This window comes from Glandiceps talaboti, chromosome 16 (assembly GCF_964340395.1).
Source record: "Glandiceps talaboti chromosome 16, keGlaTala1.1, whole genome shotgun sequence".
NCBI lineage: Eukaryota > Metazoa > Hemichordata > Enteropneusta > Spengelidae > Glandiceps > Glandiceps talaboti.
Genome location: NC_135564.1, coordinates 10,385,300 through 10,404,038, shown reverse-complemented (window position 1 = coordinate 10,404,038; position 18,739 = coordinate 10,385,300). Strand labels below are relative to the sequence as shown.

Sequence of the window (18,739 nt, the reverse complement as noted above, 5' to 3'; positions counted from 1 at the left end):
TTCATTTTACTAGAAATGTTACGATAGTCGTTAAAGTGCAAGCCCAGAAAGTTGGCTATTATGGTGAAGGACATTGTCAAGTTGACAGCAAACCAAAGTACTTGTAATTTCATCATTTGTGGCTCTTGAGGGAGTATTTAGTAGCTAATTACCTCCAGATCAATTGTGTTCTCCAAAAGTATAAGTATATTCATATCCGGGCCAAGGCAAAGTCATGGTTGTTAAAACTCAGATAAATAAAATAAAAATATGAACTTCCTTAGTTTTTCCCATATGCTTTCAAATTATAATTTCAAAGTTACAATTTTAATATATCGAATATTTCATCGTTTTCGAGCAATTTCATTTCTGCTGTCACCAAAAATTTAGTTTTTATTTCATTTCCATTATAATGAAAATGAAATATATTGACAATCCAAATGTATAAATGAAAGAATGCTATGTCATTTCAGCACACAAAACAGAGAAAAAAAAAATCTACAGAAAGTCCGAACAAAAATAAACTATTTCTCACATTTGCCCTAAAAGGTATGTGTAAACTATGGATAGAAATACATACAAAATTGAAGTGTTTTATGGTAGGACTATTCCGGTAAATAACTCTAGATATCAAAATTCTGACGTACAGATATGCTTTCCAAGGCCAGTTATTCAACTTTTCAATATATATAATTCATAACGACGGACTCACCTGTCATAATTCATAATTATTTCACTATCAACAGAGTCTGATTATTATCTGATGACAGATATTAAATTTATGATCCGAAAATGACTGGGAGGGGTCAATGCCCTGATATGATATTGATTACACTAGAACCGCTGCTGTCGTGGTAATGGTACATTTGGAGATTAGAAATTTGTCAGACACAGAGTCTCCAATGTAATCTCATCACCTAAATCAATCTTGTGACGACATGCAACATAGGAAAGGGAGAGGCAAAGACACTGTAATGTCATACAATGTTATCTCAAGTCATTGTCTGGTGATTCCATGGAATATAAACTGTGGAGGAAGGGATGGTACTGCATTCTAATGATAGTCAAGTCAATGTCATTATTATTGATGTTTATTGTTCAAAAAGTCATTCTAAGTCACAAAATCATACTGTATAATATTTAATATTTATTGACAAATATTGGAATTTCACATTTGTACCCGTTTGTCATCTTTTATTTGTATATGATATTTGATCATTGATATATACTGTTTTGTCAAACGTTCTCCATTCTATTCTATTCTATTCTATTCTATTCTACTCTATTCTATTCTACTCTATTCTCATTTAGTCTACTCTTCAATCGATAATCTACTCTATTCTACTCTAATCTATCCTCATCTCCTATATTCTATTATGCTCTGTATTCTCCTCTAATTACATCAATTCTATTCTATACTTTATTCTTTAATCTCATCATATCTATTTTATTCTATTCTACTTTTCTCTTCTCTTCTTATCTCTATTCTACTCTATTCTAACCTAACACTCCTGTATTCTATTATACGGTATATACCACACTTTTGATAATGCTACCAGAGACAACACGCAATATACTATTCCAAGCTGCATTACACCACAATGTATCGCACCACACCACACCACACCACACCACACCACACCACACCACACCGCACCACACCATACCACATCACATCACACCACACCACACCACACCGCACCGCACCACACCACACCACACTCCTCTACAGTCCAGGGCAAACAGATCATTCTCAGTTCTCTTCTAATTACACTATAAATTTTCCCTTTACAATATATTGTCAGCTCAGTTAGCATGGATTCAATGACTTTCAACATTAATTTGCATTCAGACATTCAATACAAGTCAATACATAAAATCTACTCCTTACTCTCATTAAACATCTGTTTCTATGGTAACCATTCTGCAGACTACCATATAAATACATCAAGGAAATCAATATATTTACATAGTCTTTTTACAAAATATTCCCTGCATCAATACCAACCTACATCAAATATTGGGTGTCAAGATTCTTTAAGAATCTTCAAAAATTTTACATTCATCATGAATACATTATATGGTATTAAGTCCTAAATAAACATTGAAGACTGCATTTAGGTACATAATAGTAAATGATAAATTCTGTAATATTTAGTTACCATGACAATAGGTTATTTTGGATTAAAATTAGTGGCTGGATCTATGTTTAGATATCCCTTCACCGAATTAGAATTTACCCTGAATACATATCATCAGAGTCTTAAAATCAAAAGGACTGTGTTTAGGGTTCCTTAGAAGTAAATGAAATGCATCAGTATTTAGTAACCATGACAACATGTTACTTAATTTTGGGTTAAAATAAATCGATGAATTCATTTTTAGAGATCCTTCTAAAATATTATTGAGTAACCGTCGGTGGCTATGAATGCTATAAAAATCATATGTATGAATCAATCTGAGTTCAATGACTCCAAAGCGAAGATTTTTTTCCTGTCATGTGTTTTTCTTTCAAAAGACCTAGAAATTGTAGCACCCTCGGAGAAAATGCAAGGTTTTGTGACAAGGAGAACTATAAAGTGATATTATCCTTTGAATATTCACCAGATGTCAAACCCATTTGGATGTGACCGCCATGTAAAGTATACACAGCCTACTGGCTGAATGTGACATCACACACACACAGCAAACGAGTAAACGCCTCATAGATTCAGTCAGTCGACATGCTAAAATGTAGGCAAGTAAAATCTGAAGCAAACCCAAATAATGAACATATTGTATAGCATTGATCTCCATGGGGAATGGAGACAGTATTGCTGAATCAGCATTTTCAGACACAAATTCAAACGAGAAAATATTTTTTCATCAATACTACCTTTTGTTGTACGTATACAATGTTTCCATCTGCCTGTCTCTGCAAATTCAGTTATGTTGACTCAGCTTTTCTGTACAAATTACACGAAAGCCATCGCACAAATCTGACCACTTTCTAAATATTATTTTACCTACCTTACAAATAAAATTTCCAGCAGACAACAATTTTTCCCAGCACACAAGACAAGCTGAATACACAGTCAGTACAACCTCTACAGCTCTCCGTACTGAAACAATTGAAATTTTCACAGCACAGAAAAACTCAGACGATCTTTTCACACGTCTGACAGCTAGACATCTATCACTTGGTGATCTACGCTGACAACCCCATGACTCAGTAAACCGTCATCTACAATTCCCACAGTGCTTGCCAAACTACTACAAGAGTGTGACCTTTGACCTAGATACAAATCTGCCTGGTAAAACACAATGTAAACATCCTAGGGACAGTGATTCACACCTCTCTGTATGTGTGGGAAAAACCTTTAATCCAATTTATTAACAGTTAATTGATTCTGGTGTTTAATTTCACTCTTTTTTGTATCTATATAGCTGGTAAAAGACAAACTACAAACATTCAGAAATTCCAATGCAATGTTTAACAAAAATGTCATGTTTTCATTAAATATACCTATACATTTAAGTGAAGCATACACCATGTGTCCTGTATACCAATTAAGTCACCATAGCAACCTAACAAATCATCTGAAACTGTTGACATGGTAACAAGATAATTGCAGACACTGACAAGATTTAGGTTTATTAACAAGATGAAGTTCTCATATTTCAAAGTAGATTTGATGATAATGCTTTTGTTTTTGTTTTTTTATGGGGGAGGAGGGGGGGGGTGAAATTCAGCCACATGAGAAAGCTAACTTGAAGCTAGTACCCTGACTCAGCAGTATACTTATAATATCTGTTCAGAGAAAACAAACGTTAAGAACTGTAAGACTTAAGTTTAAGTCCAAGTTCATGATAGACAAAATATAATTTCTGATAACCTAATTAAGTTGTGGTTCCTTTGTTCCTTATTCATAAACTTTGGAAATTAATTATTTTGGGGATCAAGGGAATTCTAAATTCTTTTCTTATCAATAGCTGCGATTTCAGAAGCAACATGTCTAAACTACACTTCAAAAGAATCTGTTTGCAAGATTACTTGAAACTGGAGCATGTATGGGGGACTATATTTTGTTTATCATGAATATTCAATTTAAATTTGCATCTAATTAATAGAGAAAATGACCATGAAAATGGAAAGACACACTCATACGCCATGCATGATGGCAGCACTTTGAACTCATGTAATTTTTGTCATTCTCTGTTTCTAGACGACCACTTCCCTGCAGTGCACTAAAAAAAAGCTGAGAAAAGCTTAGACAACAACATAGAAATGAAAATGTTATGTTTACGATTTCCAGCATGGTAATGTGTTAATACACAAAACCACACCGTAGGAGGTCACTTTAATCAAATTTGGGCTGTCAATCATTATTATCACCATGGTTACATGAATATTCAATTTAGATTTGCATCTAATTAATCCCATCCAAGTCATTGAGTAAAGTGCTGTTAGCTATTATACCTCTAATGGTCAATCACCGATAATTATGACAATTATATCAATTTGTCGGTACCAGCTTAGAGATATTTATCTAACCCTCTGGCCATTATCCACATCAGGTGTAACTTTGACCTAAATACAAATAATCGAGAGGAATTTTTTTCCTAAAAACAAAATTCTAAATCAAACAACATTTAGAAAGAATGAATACAGAAGAATGATTCAGCCAAAAAAAATCTAGAGCCTGCATACATATATACGGAAGTAGGGATACATTTCTAAATTCTACAGAATATAGTCTGCTGACTGTTTCCCGCCAAAACAATGACATATTTCCTGACGGCTGTTTACAATAAAGTGGGAGATGACGACAATATGAGAGTTCAATTCTCATAAGCCAGTGGCAGTAAATTATTTTTCCACTGACACAACTTCAGAGAACGTAAGTTAGTGTTGTCGTAAAAAGGTCAGTTTATGACAATGAGCTCAAGACAACGAAAAGACACACTGGTAATATATATATACAACTTACAAGTGAACTGTATTTGGTCAAACTTATCTAGGCTTTTCAAACTTTCTGGAAATTCAAAAATTTTACTGTTGAACATTTCGAGAATTTTACAAATACTTGAGAATGGCATAACATAAACCATTGAAAGCCAGGCAAGAGAACTGAAGCATGGAGAAATGTTATTGGGTGTTGAATAAAACTTGACCCAGATAAGGCCAAGATGTTCACAAACTTGAAGTCATAAATTTTCAAGATAAACCTGAAAATAATCATTTCGAAGATGTACAAAAAAATGATTTTATACGTAAAATTATCACAGTAATTGTAATTCAGTTGAGAAAAGACAGACTGCACCTACCTCGTGGTTTGCATCAAAATTTTCAAATTTAGCCGTTAGTTGTAACAAGGGCATGTACGTCTCCACTGATCCTTATGTGGGTACACTGATAATGAATCTATTGAACAACAACTACTTCAACTGTAAAAGGTCATGACCCTGTGAGTCCTGTTTCGCATCACAGGAGGTATTATCGCTATAATAACGGAGACCCCTATCTCCTTGCCCTGTCTAAATGTCAAAATCAAGCTGTTCTGGATGTGTGCATATACTATAGTATATGCTGACAAAAAACAAACTTGTCTGACACCTTTTTTGATGTTTTCACTAAAGTTTTAAGAACTTTGGCATTTATAGACAAGAATTATAAGATGACTAATGGATTAGCATATTTGAAAATTTGGTAAAATACTAGAAAAGTAACATTTTACTTTTATTGCCAAGTTAAAATAAACTAATTACAAGCACTGTCAGACTACAAAAGAAGACTCAGTCATCACAAAATTGCACGTGTGAAACACCTTTTGTTGTAAAAATTGAAAGATCGTACCTGTAATTCTTTTCAGAGTGCAAAGTACACAATTGTCACATTTTGGTAACGCTATGGTTGTTTGCTAAATTTAATAAAATTTTGAAAACTCAGTCACTTTACAAAAATGATGAGGAAAAGATAGTACATTTTGCTCCTGTCTTCCTGTAGTTGCATTACCAAATGCTAAAACTCAAGAATAAAATCAAAATTTTATCTTCTTTTTGAGAAATTGTCAAGGGAACACAATAGTTCTCTCAAGTTCAACAGCACTATTATTAGACCAAATCCCACACAACGTGTGAACTTGTTTATAAACTGGTGTTCTTTTTCATCAATCTCATTGCCAAAACAATATTCACTGTTGTTCTTACCTTGGCAGGTACTTTAGTTCGAGTGTAAAAGATAGAATTTCAACAAAAATACAAATTCACGGTCAGAGTGTCAACTTTGTTCAATAAACTGTCAACTGTGAAATCACACACTTTGTTATGTGTAGTATGTTGTCCAGCACACCCTAAACTAATCTAAGCAACTTTTTTCACAATATACATGATATGGGGAACTGTCTGCTCTTTCATTTACATTGAATAGTGTTTTTGCAGTTATTGTTTGTTCAGAAACGTTATCTCAGCCTTGCCAACAGTTCGACAAATTCTCAACCTATTGGTAGCGAATTGCTTTCACTCAATCCTTTTACACAGCTATGGTTATACCTTCTAGGTTTACAGCATTCTTCAGAGGGTATTTCAAAGGCTTTTATTAGAAAGCTAGATGTTAATTTTCAGACAGAATTGTTCACATTTCTTTAAATTTAAGCCTTTATTTTCAATTATCTGCGAAGCAAATCACTTGGATTTAAAACTTATCTAGAAAAATTTCAAAATCGAAAAAATTTTCAGACTAAATTTCTGATGCACAACATTTTGTGACAATAGCTATAATATAAAGTTCTCTACGAAACACTATCACTTATTGCATGTATTTATAACCATTGTTGAAAAGTACTTTGTACTGTAAATATTTTGTCGGGAATTTCAAATCTGACATATCTTTGGTACTTTCTATTACACAATGCATCTTTTGAAATGTTGTTTTCCTTCTAGATTTTGAACATTTTTTTTGTGCATGCAGTTGTTTGTTTGGAATTTTTTAATGTTAAATTTTCAGGTACACGTAGTCTGTTGTCATGGTCACCATGATCAATTCCAACTTCATTTCTACTTCAAATTCCAATGTCAAGTACAAACTAAGTAAAAGTTCAAGCAGCTGCATTTTTTGTGATAAACCTGATTTAGTCTCCATTTATCAACATCACTACTAACCATTGTGCCATTACCGGGGCAATTAATTCACTACAGAAATGACATGTCACACAATAGTCTGTCCAAACATAGCACATATCTGTACATATATTTTAAGGTCACATCAACTTTTGGTGGTTAACACTGGTTAACACTATTTAAGGGATTAGTATTTATTACCTCAACCAAAAAAATTCCTTGAAAATGTCAAAGTTTATGCTGTGATAATTATAGCAGTTAACTAGCATATACCAGTTTAGATTTTCATTATTTTTTTTCTCTTTTACTTTTAACCAACTAACTAACCTAACCAAGTAACCCCTGTTTTGACTATTACACAACATTACAGTACCTCTCTGTAATATCCTGACTTTGTGTATCATCAGAAATCACAGGTTTACATGCCTCTTAGTGACAGTACTGAAAACATGTTTCAAATTTTGTTACATTTATAGCAGAAAATATGTACTCTGGCTGGACTTAGCGGAATATTATTGTTTACAAAGATTTTCCTTTCCTCAGAAATATGAAACAGAAATTTGTGTATTAGTAGCTAGTCTAGATGTTAATCATGACTTCAAATCTCAGTATATGTCTTCACCCATGATTCATAGCCACGAAATAACCTCAACTTATCGATCTGTAGCCCAGAGACTAAAGCCGATATGGCTTGAAGATAGGAACCAACATGTCAAGGGAGATAGCACACTTTTCACTCTTTATTTGGCTTCAAGAAATAATGTGTCAAAAGTCAAGGTAAAAAGGATTTCTGAACAAAAAGTGAAAGTGCAGAAAACAAATTCCGACCCCAAAAAATCACTTTCTTTCTTTGTTCTTGTCCTTCTGTGATCTTTTAATTTACAACTTTCTCTCCTGTGATCTTACGACTTTTCTTTGTGTGACCTGAAGCCTTTAACAAAAAGTTCTGTAACCCATTGTATGGCGTTTTTTTACATTGTGTACACGGCTGAACGAATAAATAAATAACGACTGTTAAGCGGTAAGTGTATACCAATTTGGTGCACGACTATGGTTGTTCCAGTTCACCAAATTACAGTGGAGGTTCGTACCAACTCATTCAAGGTTATCATTTATCACTTGTAGTGTTCCCACTTGTATCACACAATGTTGTCACTATTTTTGACATGCTTTAAAAACACAGCAACCATCAAACATAACTCACAAAGATAAATAGAAACACAGTTTTCACCAAGCCATTACTACTGGAGTGAATTAGTACACCAGTACCTACCACAATCTCATCAAGGTCACTTCAGTAATGTATCTAAATTTGATCAGCTGAGGCATGCATAAAATTGTTTAACCCCTACAACCCTGGTGATACTGTGTATGTGTTTCAATTTCTATATACATTTAACCTTTGGTATATACATGATATAAGGTTAAATGTATAAGTGATACAACAACTGTCTTATTTATAAATATCCAACATATAACATTTAAACACAATCTTTCACAAACCGCTGATTACACTCTGAGGTATAAACTATTACCAGCAATGCTACATCTAGTCTAGTTCCTATACAACTCATTACGATTACTACGATCACCTCCACTCACGTATATGGAAAGTCATTATTCTACTATGGCACAGAAATCTGTGCTACCATCAATTGCATTCATAGAAATGTGATGATGTTATCGCGTCCCCTCATGATTTTAGTTTCAGACTCGAGAGGTAGAGTTCGGTTAATGAGTGATAATATCTAAGGAACTAACCAATTGCAACTGTCTGTCAATTTGTGATGGATTACTACTGACATGGTCGTTTACCCTGTATCCACTGGGAGGGGGGGAGTGGCGGCACAGATTTCTGTGCTAGAATAACGACTTTCCCTATATGTGAATCGAGATGATTGTAGTAATTGTAATACGTCATATAGGAAGGAGACTAAGCTGCAACAGTCAAGGGACGCAGTGCAACTTGGGACACTAATTTGTCAAAACATCTATGTCTCCCACGTCAATGAATCATCAGGTCAAAATAAAATACTTGTACAAAACTCATTCACGTCGATTTATACCTCAAATGCGAGTAATAAAACCACGAATTTACCAATGTGCAGTTTCTCCAACTACAACCTTTGCATGCACCCAAAAATTACATAATTAAATTCTTCATCTGATTTCCCAAACTTATACTAACTGCAGATCTCATGGTAATGCAAAGGGTGAACCTTTGGAAACCTTTTCAATCAAACAACAATTGATGCGTAATACGTACAATTTTCTCACTGAATAAACTTATGGGAAAATGTACAAATATGATGCAGACGCTATACTTTTTATGCATATACGTTGATGTTAAAAATGAATACAATATACACAATTTTGTAAAAATGGAATTTATGGCACTGACATTTTGATGTTCCTGCACACGCAACATATACACTAAAGGTAACAAATATACTAATATTGTGAACATATCTGGCTTGACAAGGCTGTTCTGCTCTGTCAAATAACCAAGATGACGATAGAGCCAGATAGTATTGTCTCTAGACTAGACTATTTATGTATGACGGACCATTTCCTGTAGGGTCTATGGACAGACTGAGTAAAAATGTTCATAGCGAATGAAATGCGATGTGAACATGTTCCCACATGTATATCCATCACAATGGTAAACGTTAATCATATATTATTTGTACACAATCAACAACTTGTAATAAGTTACAAAATTCACAGCTTGCCATTTCCACTACGTACTGTACCAATATTTATGGACACGATGACTTACCTGTTGACAATGTACACTGTATGATTAACTTTCGATGAAAATCTTCAATTTAAAAATTTCCTAAATGTGAATGTTATTGCCTTTACTAATGCTCTCCTGTATTGCTCTATCACTGACTAAATTCACTTTGTTTAGTTCACTCATTACAGGATAACCTTTCCCTACTGTTACAATATCTATCGCATGTCATATCCATAGGGCGTATCGGTGCAATTAATTTGTTCTTAACCCTCCTGGGAAACTTTTTTTATATATAATTCATTCAATGCAGCATATTATGCACAAGTTTTCCCTAAATGTAAATTGTAGTCTTTACCTAACAGCATGAAGATATGTATAATCAAACACTCGGTTACTTATTTCAATGGACAAAAATTTACGTAAGAACTATCAGCTGACAGATGTGTTTCTGACGCATGTACCAGACCTGCTTGCGGCCATATCATTGTTTAGCAAGCGTTTTGCCACTGAGTTATGCCAATTTCATCAAATGTTACATGAATTGCTTGACAGCACACAGTGTTCAAAACAATATCAGTTACATGCTAATTTGCATATTCAAGATGCCATGTAGTAATTTGCATAATTATGAACGATGTCATTTCTAAGCCAGACTAATTACAAGGTATATTTGGAATGTTCATGCATGGTTAGAGCCTATAGTAACTTATTAATAAGTTATAATTATAATTACAATATCGTGTATTTTGAAATATCGTGATATCGAATAAATATTCACTCTTGTAGTTATAATATTCTTCCATTGCTGCAAGTTGTCACGTAGGTTTACATGTTTTGAGGACATTTTCATCTTCAACCAAACTTATAGCAAAGACGGGGGGGGGGGGGGGGATATAGACAATTGAAAGGCATAGACAATGTAAGGGCCCATAAATGTGGACACAATGGCGGGGCAGACAGTTGAGCTAGGGGGACTAAAGTGTGCATGCAGAGGGACGAAAACAATAGAGGGGCCTAAAAATGGTCACAGAAAAGTGACAATGTGGAGGGGCATAGATAATGCAAGGACCCATACAAATGACTACATGAAGACAGACAATGGAGGGGAGAATCTTAAATGTAGACACAATGGAAGGGCCTGCATAGACAATTGCTGGGCCAGAAAATGGAGACAATGGAGGACCATATAGACAATGCAAGGGCCCATAAATGTGGAAACAATAGAAAAGGGGCATAGACAAAGAAGGGGTCCTACACTTCCATTGTGACTAAGGATGTGATGTAACACAAACTAAAAGTAAGAAAGCTGACAGTTAAATTCCAGGGTAAGCTGAAACCTAGATATTTTCACTACTAGAAAATTTTGCGATTTTACAATTTCCAACTAGTTCTCAAGGACTAATGTTTACTTATTATCAGACTGGTTATTAGAAGGCATTTTTAGTCACTACCCTACTTATTTTATGATTTTGTTTTGTAGCGAAATAAACAAAAATAAATTTTTACTGATAATTTCCCGGTTTACAATATTTCCTTTGATGATTTGCCTTTTCTACTACCCTTCTATTGTCTAAATGAATACAGGTATATGAGTGATTACTAAATGTTTGGCCACAGTCCTTCTATCACATGATACAGAGACTGTGGTTAGGTTTTGAGAACCTCAGTTAAACAGAGGAGGGGGGGGGGGGGGATCTAGTGAAAATTTGCACACCATATTTATTCCATACCATAATTTTCTCATTCTCTGAAATATTTTGTTTTTGAAGAAAAAATCACCTAAAAAAACACAATTCAGTATTCCACCAGAAATTTTTCCTAGACTATAGCAAACTGACTTGAAATTCTATACTTTTAATAGCTAATATCACAGATGTGGTTTGATTGACAGATATATGATTTGATAGTGAAAAAAAATATCCCATTTCATTGATTTTTTACAAAGTTGTGAAAAGTACAGTTGCTATTGGAACAAAATACCATTTCAAATTCTCTAAGGAAAGACATTGGAAACCATTTCTGGATCCCCTAATAAATATTCCATAGCTAGTAAAGATGATTTTGAAACAAAATATGACTTGGTACACACCCCTTAGCAGGTATTATAGATAACATTCGTAACCCAATACACTCCATACATTTCCAAGTACGCAAAAAATGACAAAAACTTGTGTGCTCAAGTAAATATTTCTTCTAAGGTACCATAGACATTCGTAAGATGATCTCCAACTATAAATATTTCCATGCTAGTTGAACAGATGGTATCTGATACAAAATACTAAAACCAGCCAAATAAATTCCCTGGGTTGTCAAAATTGATATTTCATACTCATCTAAGCTCTAGTTGACCTTGTGACCTTTTCCCTGCCCTAACTTCATACATGTGTTTAATTTGGTGAATTTTCACACCAGGCTAAATGCATTATGTAACATAATAGCAAAGTTTTACTCTCAGTGTGGCTAGGGTTATAGTTCTATTCAGTCTGTCTTCACTGTTGGGTTATTTAATTTCAATGTTTACTTTAGGACACTAGTGACTTATATGTACAAATTAAGCTTAATTTCAAGGTTTGATGACACATGTAATGATATTAAAATCTACCATTGATATGTTCAGATAGTGTGCACATGTATAGTTTAGTTCCATGACGGACAGTATACACACTTTTACTGTAACATTCCAATGTTTTTCTACATACATGTGCAATACATAAGCATTTCGAGTCCTAAAGATGCAATAGAATCGCTGCCTGTAAGTTTTATCTTTCCTGGGATACAGCAAAATTAAAACAAAAACAAAAAACATACCACATTTTACTCTGGACTCTCATTATATAAATTGTTATTATTTTTTTAATTTTTGTTTCCTTTTTAGTATAAGTTTCTTAGTAACTAAATGTTGGTTTGCTTTCCAGATGATTTGCTGACATTTACAGTGTTTTTACTAAGGGCGGTAAGTATATATAATGTAGGTAAAATCTACTGGCGTTCCCATGTCATTTTACCTAAGTTCCCAAACAAAATTATCATAGACTATATGGGAAAACACTACCAGTTTTATCCCTTTCCCATATTCTATTACCAGGGTTCCCCCAACTTTAGCAAAAATCCTGTTCCATTCACATTTTCAGCAAAAAAGAAATGTCCAGCCTGCAGTGTCTCTGGGTTTTATGTTTAAGGGCACTAAGTAGGTAAAAATCATACCAGAATTAATATCATTTTCTAATAAGTTTGAAATTAAACTGATTACTCCTGTAGTACAATGACATGTATCAGGGGAGTCTGAAGTAAAATTAAACATTTCCAGTCAGTAACATGAAACTCAGACCTTGCCAATTGAACCCAAACAACAGACATGCATTTTCTTGTACAAAAACCCATTATCCAAAATTCTTTTGTGTCTAGTATGGTCTTGAAGCACAAAACTTGAGCACTTTACTACAATGTATGACTAAATCTCAGTGGGAGTATATAGCAGCAGGAGAATGGTCATATCTATTCCACCTACTTACAAGTCCCCTCAGACTTGATCTGACTTTTCTTTGGGGGGGAGTTTGCAGACTTCCCTGTTGTTGATATGATCTCTCACACCAAAGAGCTTTCACTGTGAAAGGCCATAATAGTTGCATTTAAATAAGGGAACACAGAATCCCTGTTGGGACATAATACCACTAGGTGCATTAATGGCTTTCTAAGTCACAAGGGAGGAAACGTTACAAGTGTTATTACTTAAGATTGCCAGTCAAATGTAACAGCAGTGTAGAGTATTATTACATACACTTTACATCACCAGTGGAATTCTGTTGATTGAATGATTGGTAAAAGGAAGTCTTCTAGTTACACTTTTTTGGATGACCGAAACGTCCTTACTATATAATCAGTGGTCCTTCAACATAAGTGTAGCTCCATGCAGCAAGTTAATTGTACACTATCTATCAACTAGTGAACCTTTCATATTTCATTTTATTTTTCAAAATTTGTACCATACCACACTCTCTGGTAGTGTGTGTAGTGTAATAAAGATTGAATTGAATGTAGTGTACATAGTACTATTAGGAGTAACTGAGTCAATTAAATTTCCCTGTACTTAGTATTTTATGACATCCCACCAAAAAAATGTTTAAAAATGTTTAAAGACAGTAATGTCTGGCATAGCTAAAATTTTGATCCTGATCAAAAGGTCGTCCCAATATAGCCCTAATAATATGAGAACCAGGGATTGAATAATTGGCCTTTAAATGTATGTACAGTACTTTGTAAAATATGACCTTTTAGAAAGTGATAAAAAAGGGAAACTTTTCTTAAATGTTGATGACTTTTTATAGAATAGCAAGATAATTTAACTAAACCCCCCCCTCCCCTTCACAAACACCTCCCTTTTTACAAAGGTTCCCCTCTTAAATTTTGGTTAATTGCACCACAATTTGTCAATTGGGAACAAATTACCCTCCTTTATTGCGCTTTACCAGAAAACACTTAAAAAATCTTTTTGATGTTTTATGAGAAATTAGAAGTCACTGACAAAGGAATAAATCAACCTGCCTAATAAAATCACTGTCATTTAGCTGCAAGGCTTTTAAAATATTTAATTTGATTCATGGCACGATTTGACACTGTGAAGCCCATGTCATTGTTGGAAAAATATCAAAACATGTCACTCATTATAAAGGCATTACTTGTAAAAGTGCAAGTCAAAACATTCCAGAATTTTCCAATAATAATGAAAATTTAGTGAGTTCCTTACCAGTATATCACACTGCATTTCATAAGACACTGTTGTCCACTGGCACTAGCAGACTGCACATTGAGCTGACTGCAGACTGCACACCCTGTCAGTGTTATTTCTACCTCCATGTTTGCATGATTTTAATTATTTCAACAACCTAACCATTCACCCCAATTTTAATGAATTTATGTCAAGTAATAATTTGAAATTAAATCTTTAAATATTACCATATTAATTTCCGCAATTTTAATCGAACTACAAGCACTAATTATTACTCAATAGCCAATTATGAAGACATTAATTATTCAATAAATGTAGCTATTCAATTATCAACATTACTGTCACTTCACTGTTCTTGCCTTGACATGCTTATGTAATGATAGCACAGCTACACATTTTCTCTGAGAAAAGAGGCATATTTTAAAAAATAACATAGAATCTACCAAATTAGTAATCTAGTAAAATTTACAGTATGTCTACTACTCCTGGTTAATTAGTCACTTTTAATATATTGTACGGTTTTTTAAATAAACAAATATTGCTATTTCAAAACATGAGTACGCGGACACACCTTATGGACACGGGGATTTGCTAAGTTTGTTGATTTTTAGATTAAAGTTGTTGGCTTAGCTTCTGTTTACAAATGATTGGGTTTGTTTGGTTTTAATATATGTCAATATGCCGATACCGCTCGATAGAGAAACACAAAGGTACGCACTATTATATAGTGCATTGGTATGAAGACCTCCCTGGTACAAACGATGCCAGGTCCTCACCCGTTCACACACACAGCGCCTCTCAACGCAATTTACATCATAAACATGCACATCGTGTATTGTAAAACGTACATGAAAAATAAAGTAATACACACAGGAAGACTATTACGTAACTTATTTTAAAGATAACCTTGATCAGCGTTTGTCATTTGACTTGATCAGTATTCCGACATATACTCTATAGTATTATTGTAATAAATTATGAAGTAACACAAAATGCTATTGCTACTCTTTCGTATGATTCACATACAACTTTTGTATTTACAAAAATGTTAAGTCTCCACCGCACACATACACATTCGAGCAATGATTAAATTTGAATGACTTCGCAAAAATAATATAATAGCGAAAGAAAATTCGCTACTTTAGTAAATAATAGATGTCTATCACAGCGAGGTATTGTCTTTCGTTTTGTTTTTGTCTAATTACACACCGCTGCGTTTGTCATCCTGTGAAGTCATCGACCGTTCCGATGATGATCTCCCGCGCCTTTCCCCGGCCCCAAGTTTTTGCTACAAAACTAACTGAAGATATTTGAAACGAAACGCCCAACGCAACCAATTATTTACAGACGATCGGATTTAAAATTTGCTGTATTTACTTCCAGAAATACAGTCGTCGAAAAAAAAGTTTACTACTTACGTTTTTGGAACGGCTATACTGTCCACCAGTACCGTATATTGGTAGTAGCACAGTACGGAACCGAATACATACTAAAGTGCTTGTTCATTCAGTACATTGCTCTTGCTCAACCGGAAATGGTGCGTGCATAATATTAACATATATTAACATAGTAAATCATTCATGTGACGAATGGAAATCACTTTACGAAACAAGTACCGCAAACCAGCTGATAACGTCCGGGTACATCAATGCCAATACGTGCAATACATGATATCACCACGTAATAAACCTTTGTCTTGCTGACGTCACAGACAGACACAGAACTCCCTTTATTTCTTTAGGATTACCTGTAATCTAAAATTATACCTGTGTTGCGTCATCGCCATGGGGCATCCCACACCTGTACCGTGTCCGGCCCTGGTGCACCATTATAGCCAGCCCCTCCCACCCCCATCAGCGTGAAGAAGCGTCGAGGATACTGTGTCATGACCGTCCTGTTGCCATTCCAATCAACATGTTTTTACAGATACAGTGGATTGGTGGTATTATATACGGGTTGATTTTTCTCAAATCAGAAAAATAAACAAACATGTCTTTAATATATAAATCAAACTTTGAACCAGTCTGCTTTGACATGTGATACATGTATTAGAGGCGGTGGCTTCAATTACCATGGTTACGATCATAGTTGACCAAGTCATCACAAACTACCCGATCATTAGTATATAGTAGTAACATTGACCTGCTTTTTTATTGAAATTTAAATTAAGTATTACGACATGTGTTTACTTACACAAAATTTAACTTTGTTTGTATTTTCATCTAAATTTATATTTAAAAATTGTAACAAAGTTTAAAGTTATGTTCGTCTTTCATTTATAACGTTTTACTTCCGTTTGATTTAGACCTGACATCGCAATTAATTTGTTTTGAAAACATTCCCATTTTCTAAATTTAAATGCTATAATAATTTAAAGCAAAGTATAACATTTCGTGATTTGTTTTCAAGTTCATGACAACATAAGAATGTAAAGGATTATGGACAACATTGCGTGCCGACAACCAACACATTTTTGTCTGAAGATCTTAAAGGGTCAGTCCATTGACTATAAACCCTCTATCGTAGTCGAGAGTAAATATTCTCATTTTTCTCCCTTTAGTTAACCATTTTCTGCTGACTACAAACATCAATATATTTACTTTGTCTTGTCGTGTCTACTTGAGTTCAAAATAATCCTTTATCTTATCTTATGAAAGAAAATGGAACAATGACTGATTGGATTTACTTGGTGACCTGTGGTGGCGCTCGTCATACATGAATCCCAACGTGTACTTGTGTTCATTCGGCAAGCCATACCACCCATTCGCACAAATTACAAATGCAAGAATAAATATCAGACAACGAAATCAATGAATACATAATATTGGAAAGTCGTGCAATAGATTTTACAACAACATCACTAACAACAACAAAATATAGACTCAACCCCATTTTAGCAGGTCTCCATGCAGTGAGATTTCACCCTGTAAGGAATTTATCGTATATTTGAACTAAGGATACATTTTAAAATTACCTTTTACCAATAATCTACACATTTCCCACATAAAGTACAAACAGGGGAGTTCGTGTTTGGTTATTAGATATGAAGTAATGAGATAAATTTATGTTTTCATTACTCGCTGTCCTTATGAAATGATTGAAAACGATCAAAATAATATCCCTTATTTGTTATGATAGATTGGACTATGATTCTTAAGACTAAATTTGACAAATTTATCATTAGCGTGATTGATGGTGATGATGATAGGAATGAGGGCGTCAACAGTCTCTAGTCGTTTGGGAAATTTGAAAAACGTGCCTACTGCAGGAATTGTATGATGTGTTGGCCTTCACCTGTGTAAAAAGTAAGACACTGTGACCTTCACCTTAATTCACCTTCAATAGTAATAACGCGAGTTTCCGACGCTGAATTACGGGTAATAGCTTAGAAAAGTTAAGGAAATCTCTGTTTCCTGGCTCTTTGTGTCTCGATCTAGGTCACCCTCTCGGTGTCTGTATTTGACTGTGGTTTAGCTCTGTTGCGCTCTTTGTTATCTCTCTCTCTGTCTGTCGCTAACCAACACACACACACACACACACACACACACACACACACACACACACTCTCTCTCTCTCTCTCTCTCTCTCTCCCTCTCTCTCACTCCCTCCCCCCCCCTCTCTCTCTCTCTCTCTCTCTCTCTCTCTCTCTCTCTCTCTCTCTCTCTCTCTCTCTCTCTCTCTCTCTCTCTCTATCTATCTATCTCTCTCTCTCTCAATCATTGGTTAAAATCTAATTCGACTGTTCGTGTATTAAATCGCCCATATATTTCTACAATTCATTCATATAAAAAATCAAAAATATACACATATCATAAAGAGTGCAAAATTTGACTTATATCTATTTACATAATTCAACATTGTGAATTAAAGAATTTGTTTTGAAAGTCGAAAGTTACATATCCTATCAGTAAAGTTCAACTTTGTGAGATCGTACAATTTATTCAAACAATTACAGAATTTCAATTGAGGACATTGGTTTATTGTTACAGGTGATCTATGTAGAGTTATAGACACATCAATATAAGCTTATATACCAGAGCTCAAGTGGGCTTTGATCGGTGTAAAACGTGACTATTTATGCAAATTGATGGAAAGGTCTTCATTTCTGGATGATCTGCGCATATGAAATCGCAATCCATCCCTTCCTCCGTTCGTGACGATGTGTCTCTTTCATTCTCTTTGCATTTATTTGCCTG

At 34.4% G+C, this 18,739-nt stretch overlaps 1 protein-coding gene across 2 annotated transcripts in view; it reads right to left on the bottom strand.

Annotated features, from left to right (window-relative positions):
- Positions 1 to 16,048, bottom strand: part of LOC144447251 (LHFPL tetraspan subfamily member 2 protein-like) — a 46,660-nt gene extending 30,612 nt beyond the window's left edge. The window contains exon 1 of one of the 2 annotated variants that reach the window (XM_078137165.1): positions 15,962 to 16,048. The gene's annotated coding sequence lies outside the window, so the exon portion shown is untranslated. Of the gene's footprint in view, positions 1 to 2,988; positions 3,181 to 15,961 lie in introns of those variants that run through there. The other variant, XM_078137166.1, reaches the window with a different exon arrangement.
- Between the last annotated feature and the right edge of the window lie 2,691 nt (positions 16,049 to 18,739).